At 33.7% G+C, this 12,318-nt stretch overlaps 1 pseudogene; it reads left to right on the top strand.

Annotated features, from left to right (window-relative positions):
• The first annotated feature begins 273 nt into the window (after positions 1 to 273).
• On the top strand, positions 274 to 8,851 carry LOC116011716 (annotated as a pseudogene).
• The last annotated feature ends 3,467 nt before the right edge of the window (positions 8,852 to 12,318 follow it).

Here is a 12,318-nt window from a genome sequence, read left to right as displayed (position 1 = left end):
AAAAGAAGATATATTAAAGGGTAAAATAAGAAAAATAATAAAAATACTAAAATCAAAATAATATAAACCATTTATTTCAACAAACAATTACACTAACATTTTTTAGTTCTCATTAGGCCTAATTGTCAAATTACAACTTTTAATTAGATGATTAACCAATTATTACAATTACAATTACAGATTTGATTCACCTAATTACAATACTACTGCTCAAAACCAAACATCACAATGGTGAAATGCCAGTGCTGGAACATAGGGCATGGCTTTGCGGAATACAAGGGGTACTAAAAGAAGAAAAAGAAAAAGCAAATTGATGAGAGAGAAAGGAAAAAAGTAAAAAACAGAGAATTTCATGAGTATTTTATACGTATAAACGAATTTTGCACGTTAAGGGACGCATGCAAAAAGAATTTCATCTTTTGAAAATTTGGTAATTCCCCAATCATTTTCAAAAACCCTTTTTGAATTTTACAAAAAGCTTCAATTTACGAACGAAATTGTTTTGTTTGTTTGTTTTTTTTTTTTCTCCAAAAAAGTTTTGATTTTGTGCATTTCAATCTGTTTAAAGGGACTCTTGATTCCCAGATTTTGGCAAATGTTTGATTTCGATAAATAGGGCTAAATGCAATCCCTTCTAACAGGATTTATGGGGTTGAATTATTTATGTAAGTTCCAAGACTCAATGTAATGCATGCAAATTAAGGTTTAGGTTTTCATTATTGTTTTCTGTTATGAGTGGTTTTGAGCTGGTCAAGAGCTTGGGCGTTTTACATGTCCTTCGAGTCGCATTTTGCATTGAGGGTTCTCTGTGTTTGATGATTTAGGGGAAAGTTCACAAATTTGGGATTTGGTTTCCTGAATTAAACAATGGGATAGATAAAGAAATAAGGATATTGAAGGTGGAGTTAGAGTGTAGTCTCTTGAAGTAATCAGTTATTGTGGGTGTAGTTAGTATATGGGGCAGAGAAGTAGGGGGAGAACCTTGTCCTATTGTTGTTCAAATGGGTTTTGTGTCAATATTGTCACTTGAATGGCTGGTTTTCAAAGGCCTAGTATTGCCGACAGGGATATCGACCAGGTATACTTTGCAAATCCCTTAATGTAAGTTTAAGGTAAATGCTACTGTAGAATAATAGTTAATGAGATTACGTTTTGTCTTGGTTTTTTTCCATATTGGCCATGTTTCTTGAAGGCTATTACAGCATTGAAAAAAGGGGCATTCCTGTTGAAGTATGGGCGCAGAGGAAAACCAAAGTTCTGTCCATTTCGACTTTCTTCTGTGAGATATTTCCCATGTTGTCAATCTAAACACTATTTATTTTATTTCTATATTTATTTCCGTTTTGGCATAATTAAATTTGCGAATTGCATGGAATGTGTTATGTATTCAATTTAAACGAATGGCTTTATTTTGTCACAGTGGATCAAATGCATTTAGAACTTCTATTCTCTGAATATGTTGTATGTTGTGTGTTTTCCTTGTAATGCCTCATAACGGTAGGTTTCAATTGATGAATATTATAAAATTGTGCCAGATTTTGATAAAAGTTGGGATATTTGAGTTACCATAGCATTCTCTTGTTGCGTGTCATATCATTTATGTGTTACTTTGAGATTGAGTGGTTTCATTTAGGGAGCAACATTGATCATTATTTGGAACAGTGTTAAGTCTCTTGTATTTTTCTATTTGGCTACTGTGCTCATTTGCCCTTGTGAACTTTAAACTATCACGTAAGGCTCTTAATTTCAGGGACAGAATCAATGATTCCTTTGAATTCTGATGAATGGTTCGTGTTTAGGGAAACTAATCCATATCCTTGGGGCTAATTTAGCCGTTGATATAATATATGGCAAATGTTGGCTATATGCTCATTACCCATTCTTTGTTCTAAGGTGAGGATTGGGTGATGGTGGTGTAAGGAACAAGTTTCGTTTAGTCTTTATTAATAACAAATCAATTACTCCATGCACTATTGTTCATGTGCTTTGCTTAATTGCTTTAGTGCTAACTGCAGTGGTAGATGTGGCAGATACAACCTTTTTATTGGGGTTGCTTCATGTATCTGGAGTTTAACCTGGAAAAAATTCCACACTCTGCATATTTGAGCTAGTATAAATTTCAAATATATTGAATCTTTTCTGCCTCATTAGTTTCCTTAAAAATGTTTGACTTAAATTACCAGTTCAGTTACTCTACTGGGAAAACGATCGTTGTTTTGGTTCTTATTAAAACAATTTCAGGATGAGTCTGCATTGCTATGGTATTATGGCAAAGAAGAGAAACAGCTAGAACTGAATCGTGTTTCAAGGATAATTCCTGGGCAGCGAACTGTGAGTTTGATCTATTTTAATATATATCTCAACTCCTTAAGATTTTCTAAAGTAACATTCTGATGGACAAATGCATCCTCAATCTCTTTTTTTTTTTTTTGTTCATTTGAATTATTTTTTGTCCTAATGTTTTGAGGCATCCCAACAATTATATACCCTAACTTCCTGGCAACAAATTAGTTCTTTTTTTTACCTGTAATTTCTCTCTTGGCTGTCCCCACCCCTATAACTCCTTTTTTCTTTCTCTTTATTGTTCTTGGAGTGCACAATTGGGAAGGATCGTGCATCGGGGCTATTGTCACCCAATACAAATAGCTTTAATCACAGATTATTTGGGATTGAGTGATTGACTAATGTACTTAGTTTCTCTGCCATTATAGAGTTAACATAAAAAATAATGAATTTGAAGTGAAGAATGGAAATACTTCTATCTTTAAAAAAATGAAAAAGTAAAAAAAAAAAAAAAACATGTGCCATTTAATAGAAAGATGGGACCTATGTAGATTTTGGGTTGGCAGGTAACTTTCATTGGTTTGATAAAGATGGCAAGTAGTTTCTAGATTAATAATCCAAAGGGCTTTGTTGCTCTATGAATGGTCTTGTAAAGGTCAATATCATGAAGAGCTTTGTTAAGTTTACTAGTTGTCTGGCATTGAGCTTCTAAATGTGTATGCATACATATTTCACTGCCACCTATAGAGTATTTACAAATTGAGCAGTTGATCATCCGAGTGACACATAATTTTTTCCCTTTTTCAGGCAATATTCCAACGGTATCCTCGGCCCGAGAAGGAATACCAGTCATTTTCTCTCATATATAATGATAGATCATTGGATTTGGTGTGTTTCTTATGAGTTTCCTAACTAATTAGTTGTGCTTCACTCTGATGATAATCAACATGTCTATCTATATCAGCTCTTACCTTAGTCTCATGCAAATTCTGGATAGATATGCAAGGACAAGGATGAAGCTGAGGTTTGGCTTACTGGTCTGAAAGCACTAATCTCACATGGAAGCTACCACAAGGTAAAAATTTAATGCATAACTGAAGGTGTGTTTTTTGGTAGTTCACATGGTCAAAAAGTCTTTCCATTTTCAAGATTATCATCTGTAAGTAATTTACTTTCCACCTACAATTTTGTAGGAGAATTGTCATAAAAGTTTCGAATTTTACCCTCTTCCTCTCCTTCCAAGCAACTCTACCCCTCCCCCAAAAAAATAAAAAAATAATCGTAAATGCTTCACTGGAACAGGATCAAGAGGACACGCAACGAAGCAAGTCTCTTACTCAAGGCGGATTGGGAAAAGCATTTGCTGATATTGTTTCCTACACTGCATCTTCCAAAACTCATACATTTGTTGACACTACTTCCCATCCTGTTAGCCCAAATCATACACTGCCTTCCGATGTTGAAAGCCCAAATGCCCGAAATTCTGTAGCTGATGCATCTAGAGTAAGTTTATCTAGTGCTTTAAGTTCATCAAGCCATGGTTCTTGTCGTGAAGACTTTGTAAGCCTAGGTGATGTCTTCATTTGGGGTGAAGGCACTGGAGCTGGAGTGCTGGGTGGTGGCTTGAGCAGAGCCAGTTCATTATCTAACCTGAGAATCGATGCTCATTGCCCAAGGGCACTAGAGTCAACCGTAGTACTTGATGTTCATAGTATTGCTTGTGGTTATAGGCATGCAGTATTACTCACAAAACGAGGCGAGGTATTCAGTTTGGGGTGAGGAAGCTGGTGGGAGGTTGGGGCATGGGATTGAGGCAGATATTCGCCAACCTACGCTTATTGAATCTCTTAGTGGCATGAATGTCGAGATGGTAGCATGTGGTGAACATCATACTTGTGCGGTTACCATCTCCGGAGATTTATATACTTTTGGTGATGGTGTTTATAACTGTGGTCTGCTTGGACACAAAAGTGCAGTCAGTCATTGGATCCCTAAGAAAGTAAGCGGTCCCATTGAATGCTTCCAAGTGCGTTTTGTCTCTTGTGGGCTTTGGCATACGGCCCTTATAACAACTACAGGCTTGTTGTTTACATTCGGAGATGGAAGCTTTGGTGCCTTAGGCCATGGAAACCGCTGTGGAACTAGTATTCCACGAGAAGTGGAGGCTTTGAGTGGATTACAAACACTGAGAGTTTTTTGTGGTATTTGGCACACAGCTGCAGTTGTCAAAATAATGAGTACACCCACCGATTCTGGACATTCTGATTGTTCTGAATCTGGAAAGCTATTCACCTGGGGCGATGGAGAGAAAGGCAAGCTAGGACATGGCGATAAAGAAGCCAGACTAGTTCCAGAGAGTATAGCTGCTTTGGCTGATAAAACTTTCACCCAGGTGGCCTGTGGGCATAGCACCACAACCGCTCTAAGCACCTTTGGGCGTGTATATACAATGGGTAGTGGTGAGAATGGACAATTGGGAAGTCCCCTAACCGACGGGACATCTCCAATTTGTGTCGAAGGTAAAATTGCCAACAGCATTGTACGGGAAATTTCTTGCGGTTTACATCATACTGCTGTTTTGACTTCAAAATCAGAAGTCTATACCTGGGGAAAGGGTAACTATGGGCAACTTGGTCATGGCGATACTTGTGATCAGTGTACACCCACCCTCGTAGAATTCTTTAAAGATAAGCAGGTGAAGAGTGTTGTATGCGGGTCAAATCTAACTGCTGCTATCTGTCTTCATAAAGGGGTATCTAGCGTTGATAATTCAATGTGTTCGGTCTGTCACAATCCTTTTAATTTCATACGAAAACGTCATAATTGCTACAATTGTGGCCTTGTTGTTTGCTCAACTTGTAGTATCAGAAAATCTCTTAAAGCTTCTTTAGCCCCAAGTATGAATAAGCCATATCGTGTCTGTGATGATTGTTTTAACAAGTTACAGAAGCCCGTGACACCTGGATCTGTTACTGATATCGCAAAATTTGAAAGTGTAACTTCACAAACTAAGTTTGGCAAGTTGCTGGATAATACTGGACTTCAACGACAACATCTCTGTTCTGACAGACTCACTTCTATTAATTCCTTCAACCTAACTGAAGGAAGAAGTCCCAACCTCAACGTAAAAGATGAAAAACATGAAGGCAATATATTTACTTTCCTTAGTGAAAATGTTCAAAGAGGATATAATTCCCTGCTTCAGTCCCCGGCTAGTCCACATGTCTCTTCAAAGAGTTCTCTCTCGGTTCCCATTCTTGGTTCCCTTCAGGCAACATATCCTACTCTAAGAAAGGCAAGTCTCTTGCGAACTGGAATGCCATCTTTATCTTTTTTTGCTCAAACAAATGAAGAAGTTCATGATCCGTCAAAGCAAAATGAAGCAACATTGAGTCAGGAGATCAAATGTTTAAGGGCACAGGTGAGCTTTTTGAATGCGCCTGCTTTTTTTTTTTCCTTTTCAATTTCCTCATACATGCGTCCAAGATTGAGTTAATACTAGCTAGGGTCCTTCGAGTATAGTAGCACTGTCATGTTTTGTCCTAAACTTTCAATTTAACCACCTGTGGTCCTTCAACTTTCAAATTTAACCACCCATGGTCCTTTCGTTAGTTTAAGTAAGGGAAAAATTAGGACTAAGGATGGTTAAAAATTTGAAAGTTGAAGGACCATGGGTGGTTAGCTTGAAAGTTGAAGGATCATAGATAGTTAAATTAGAAGGTTGAAGGGCCATTGGTGGTTAAATTGAAAGTTTAGGACTAAACGTAGCGGTGCCACTATAATTGGAGAACCTCAGCTGGTATTAACTCGTCCAAAATTCCTTTTCTTTTGTTATCAAGTATTTTTTTAATATATATTCTATGAGATATCGGGAAGCTTCTTGTTTTAGGAGCTGGAGGAAAACAATCAAGAATGTTCCATAGAAACTACTCACTTTAATTAAATTTATTTAAAGTATACAACAATTGTAATTTCTCTACTAGATCGACTTTGTTTTTCTTGTTAAGTTTCTTGTGCAACACCTTCAGTTAACATTCTCTATACTAACATTCTCTTTTAGTATGGAAATTTTGGACAGAAAACTAGCTATTAGTTGTGCAATAGCATGAGTTAGTGGTCAAGGGGGCTTTTACATATGGGCTAAAGGTCTATGGTAATCACAGTTAGCATTGATGAGAAACACTAAATCTTGATATGTGTATGCAAAAAAAAAAGGGTATAGTCTGTTTGGTTGAGGCGATTAATGAACACTATTATAATTAATTTGCTTACTAGGAATTGCGTTGAAATTGTTTATAGGTGGAAGAGCTTGCAAGCAAATCTCAGTTTCTTGAAGCAGAACTCGAGAGAAAAACAATGCAAGTAAAAGAGGCTACGGCTAAAGCAGCTGAAGAGTCCGAGAAAAGCCAAGCTGCAAAAGAAGTCATTAAATCTCTCTATGCACAGGTTGGACATTTATTCTTCTCAACTCCACTATATGTGTGGAGCATATATACTATATAAACATAAATGTGCCATCCAACTATCAGCTTAGGCTTTTAGTTGAGACAGAGCACATGCTTCAGTTTCTGTATCAAAGCCAATCCCATGCCAAAGGTTATGGGTCCGAATCTCTCTTGAAAGAAAGAGACTATGGCCCACGTGTTGCTTGGAGCCCTGTCAAAAGGAACTGGCTCGCACAAATGTGCAATCCAACTATCAGCTTAGGCTTTTAGTTGAGACGGAACACATGCTTCAATTATCTGCACCAGAATAAGAACAAATTAGATTTCTTCCCTGTATTGTACTTAAGTTTACAATACAATACCTTGAATTATAAATGCTCAATAAATACCTTGAAGAATTATGTAAATACTCCAGATATAATTCATTGTTGGGCATATCCAAAAGAAGTTTAGTCATTCATCCTTAATCTTTTCCCTTTATCAAAATATTGGCCATCCTTCCATTATTTGCATAGAAATTATTTAAGCGGGTAAGACTTGGTCTCACTCCTTCCCATAACAGCCTAATAATGTGTGCTGTTACCTAACTATTAGTGTTTAACGGTCCATATGATCCAAATCTTCTGGCAGCTGAAAAAGATGTCTGAAACGGGGCCAGATGGCCATATTGCCCGTAGCATGTTAGACTCTATTGCTCAACAGCCTTCAAATGATCCTAGTCAACCTTCTCGTGAAAGCATTGTGACTAATAGCACAACCTCGCCCACAAGTGACTCCAGTGACAGTACAAATGTCCCGCCCTCATCTAATCGAGTGAAGGTTCAACAGAACTCGGAGAGAATGATACAAGCTGAACCAGGCATATACATTACCATTTTTCCATTGCCTGGAGGTGGCAATCAACTAAAGAGACTTCGTTTCAGGTATTTCTCTGCATCACTTTTAAGTTGAACAACAACTACTGCATTGCACTTAATGCCTTCTCTAGCAGTTTATACGAGGCCTTTCAATCTTAAATCGTTTATTCCATATTGACACTGTGTCCCAGATACATGGCAAGATTTATCATATTTAGTTCTGCGAAGATAGGCACATTTTAATGCTCCATTTCTCGCAGATGAGTTGGATCAGAGCATAATTGTGATTTTAACCTTCAAACTCCTCATGTTTGATATGTTCATGCTATGGAAACATTGATTCTCCATTCCATACCATACCATTTTTTGGGGAAACCCGCACCCACTACCTGAGGGGTGTGCATTGGGTAAATCCCGCCTTGTGACCCTAGCCAGCAAAGAACCACAAGAAGATAAACCAGCCTAGGTTGCCCATAGGTCATAGCTAACCAGCTCAAACCAAGAAGGTTGAGATTCGAATTCGTGACCGTGTGGTTACAAGTCTGTATCCTTAGCCATCTTGGCTGGGATTACCCCCATACCATACCAATTTTCTTCCTTCAGTATGCGAATGGAATTTTATTTTCTTTCGGATCAAATTAACGTTGATTAAAGAATAAAAATTCAGTTCTCGAGTCCTTTAGAAAGTCCACCTATGGATTCTGGCCTAGTGTGATTCCAGTATACAGAATGAGCCTTTAGATTTTCTTGCATCTCAAGAAATATATATTGTAAAGAATGAAGTTCTTTGAATGCCCTGTTTGGTGAAGGGATTTTTTTGCTTCTTTACAGTAGGAAAGTTTTCTCTGGAGAGCAGGCTGAAAAATGGTGGGCTGAAAATGGACAGAAGGTTTTGGAAAGACACAACATCAAGGTCACTTAGAGTTAATGGAATCTAACAAAAAGTACTAGCAATATCTTCACTCTGTATTGTGTGAATTTTCCTTTTCTGTTTTTTCCATCAAAAAAAAAAAAATAAAAAAATTACAGTTCTGAGAAACAACAGAAAGAATGATGAAGAAAATCTAGATGTTGTCTGTGCAGAAGCACTTTTTCCATGTTTTTGTTAAAACATTTTTTGTTGGTTTGTTAGTAAAGAGTTTTGCTAGTGTAATTGTATTCTTTATTAAGAGTAGTAACTAATACTTGCCTGCTTGATTAATTGATAAAATGATTTGTATAGTAAATTCTTAAATGTAAGAAGTGTAAGGTTATTTTAATTAATAATCAACTATCAATTAGTTGCTACTTGTCAAGCACTATCATATTTAATCTTATAACTCTTTTTGTATTGTCATATTTGATTCTTTGTTACAATTTTCACTAAGGTTTGTTTGTAAACTCGGAAAGTCTTTCGGAAGTCATTTTTCGAACTTTCCTTGTGTTTGGATATTCAAGGAAAATAAAGTCAAATAAAAATATTTATTCTGGTCTAACAGAAAAAAATGTCCATTTGATATAAAATGTCTTCTTATATTTTTAGTCGGAAGACATTTTTTGCATCATTCATTTTCCCTTATTTATATTCTCTCTCATCTCGTTTCTAATTTTCAGATTATTATTATTGCCACCAAATCACCACCATCACCACTACTACCACCACATCACCACTACCACTATTCGTTGACGATTTTGAATGAAAATTTTAATATGGTGTTAATTGCTTGAATTAAATTTATGAAATTAATTTTATAAAATAAAAAAATAATTTATTTCGTTATTTAAATTTATTTTTATTTAAAATCAAAATTAAAAATTATAATGATAAAGTTGAAGCTATTAATTATAGAAAAGTGAATAAAATAATAGATAAATGTGTATGAGTGTAGGGTCTGCAAAAATGAGAGAAAAGAAGAAGGATTTGAGATAAAATAAGGAAATAAATTATATGGTCATGTGGTGAAGTTAGACCCATAAAATGGAAAAATAAGAGAGAATGGTTGGAGATGCATAAAGTAGTTATGATTAGGAGTAAAATACTAAAATAAGAGTCTGAGCTCATGATCAGAGGATCTGTTTAATTGACAAGAGGATCTTAAAAGTGGGACCACAATGAGTGTGAAGTTGTGAACATGACTTTGCAGCATTTATGCAAGTCACAAGTCTAGGGAACAAATTCATGTCAAAACAATAAACAATTTGGGCTTACTTTACAAATTTACAAAACTCCTGTCCATTTCCTATGCCCCTTGATTGGGATTTTTGTACTACTAATGCTCTACCATTATCTCTCTCCTTAATTCAATTTAATTTTTTTTGTTGTCAAAAACAATAAAATTTGCGTCCTACTTCCCTCAACATTTTTTTGTTATAACTGATGCGAAATAATTTTAATTAAAGTTAATATTATTTAATAAATTAAATTAAGTCAAACTTAATTAATATTATAGAGTATGGTTAATATATTTATTAAATTGATATTTACTGACATTTAAAACTGATTTTGATTACTTAGAATATTCTTCCAAAATAGCTAATCATAATAAATTTAAACTAATTTATATATTTATAGTATTATTTTTAATGTGTGTACTCAAAAAAAACAAATAATAATGTGTCTATATATATAATTGTATAATAAATCTTATATAATTATAATTTTTTCATAATATTATAAATATGATTAATATATTTAATTGATATTTATTAAATTTTTAAATTGATTTTGATTGTTAGGGATTTTTTTTCAAAATAAACTAATCATAATAATTTTAAATTAATTTATATATTTATAGTATTAGTTTTAATTTGTTTGTCTGTGTATATATATTCCAATGTAATATATTCTATAAATATATGATTTTCAATGTAATATATCCTAAAATATGCAGATATGTTAGGATTGGAGTTAATAAACTCCAACGCTGAGTGCTAAAATTAATCAAATTAATGTATAAATTTATAATATTTATCATAAATAAAATACATAATATTATTTAAGATAAACTAACATTTTTCCTAAAAGGAATAAGTTGACACCAACGATTTTTTCTTCGTGCAAACTAAGCACCAAGTCAAACCTAATCATTTGACTTAGAGGAGATGATACAATAAGTTTGACATTAAAATCTTACATCAATGTAGAACTGTGTAAACTTTGAAATTTCAACAAAACTTTTAGAGAAAAGAGTACGTGGAGTAATTTTATTTTTATGAACTTTTGTATGGCATTTTGTGGTAGTATTATGAATTACTTTAAAATGAAAATGTTATGTTTGAAGATGTATTTATTTTCTTATTATTATTATTATTATTATTATTATTATTATTATTATTATTATTTAATAAATAGAGTTACAATTATGTTTAAGTCAAACTAGTAGTATGCTATGTAGTAATTTTATTTTATGAACTTGTGTATGACATTTCAGGTAGAACTATCAAAACAGGCTTTACCCCTTACCCCGCCATTACTCAATTATTATTGTGTGGACCACACTATCAAATAATGTACATCTAATATAAAAATAATGTACTTTTAGTATATTAAAAATGTACATTGTATTAAGGGAATGTACATTATTTATGTACTAAATGTACATTATATTGTATAATGTACATTCAGTACACAAATAATGTACATTTAATATATTAAAAATGTATATTTTGTTATGGTCAACACAACACTATGTGGACCATGGTTCACACAATAATTTGTTGCCATTACTAAAGTAGTGTTGAATTTTGAACTTTATAATTTTTATAAGACCATCTCCAATGGGCGTTACAAACCGATAAAATGACAAAAAGAAACGCCAAATTCTGTTTCCAATGTGTATGGCAAATTTTTGCCGATCGTGAATATATAGTGTTGCACCAAATATGGCACAACATTGTTTACCTACGCTATTTTTATTATTATTTTTATTTTTGTTCCCCCGCGTTAATTCCTTTTGTATTATTTATTTTGTTTTTTAGGTATTTATATTTTTTTTTTTGTTAAATACTTATACATAAATTTTAGATTATTAAACATAAATTATATCATTTGAAAGATCTAATCATGACAATTAAAACAAGACTAATATTGAATAGAATTTAAATAAAAACTAAACTACATAAAGCATAATTTTAACAAAATTAAAATGATTATATCCAAAATTACTTTAAACATACTTAAATTCAAAAATCCTCAAAGTCACCCCTATTTTCTCTCAAATTATCAAAATATTGATTAAACTTGCTACTTGATTATACTCCTCCAAATGGTTGACGATTAGCTCCCTTTCCATGAATTCTTAGTTGTGTGTTTATACTCACGCCTTATTGGATCAGTAATGGAATATACATCTATGCTCATGATTTTGCTCTCTTCTTGGAATTATGTCACATTGACTCTCTTTGCTTCAGTTTGAGCTTTTAACAATTGAAGTTAATAATTTTTTTTTTTGGAGTTGAGCTTAACTTTGTTGGAACAATACTTTGATCTTTTCATTTTGTGATGTGACTTTTGCAAAAAATTGATGACATTCTTCAATTTGCTGTTTTTTTTCCCTTACACCCATAGGATGTTCATTGTTCAAGCCTTGCATTTTGAAATCATTGTTTAAATTAACACAAAAATATGATAAGCCTATTGACTTATCAGCAAATCATAACTACTTTCTCAACCTAATGAAGTACAAAGAGTCAACAGTTGCCTCCACTCGAACCCACTCCCATCATCTATGTGAAAGTGTTAACCGAGACACCGA

This window comes from Ipomoea triloba, chromosome 3, assembly GCF_003576645.1.
Source record: "Ipomoea triloba cultivar NCNSP0323 chromosome 3, ASM357664v1".
Taxonomy (NCBI): domain Eukaryota; kingdom Viridiplantae; phylum Streptophyta; class Magnoliopsida; order Solanales; family Convolvulaceae; genus Ipomoea; species Ipomoea triloba.
This window is presented reverse-complemented; position numbering and strand designations above follow the sequence as displayed.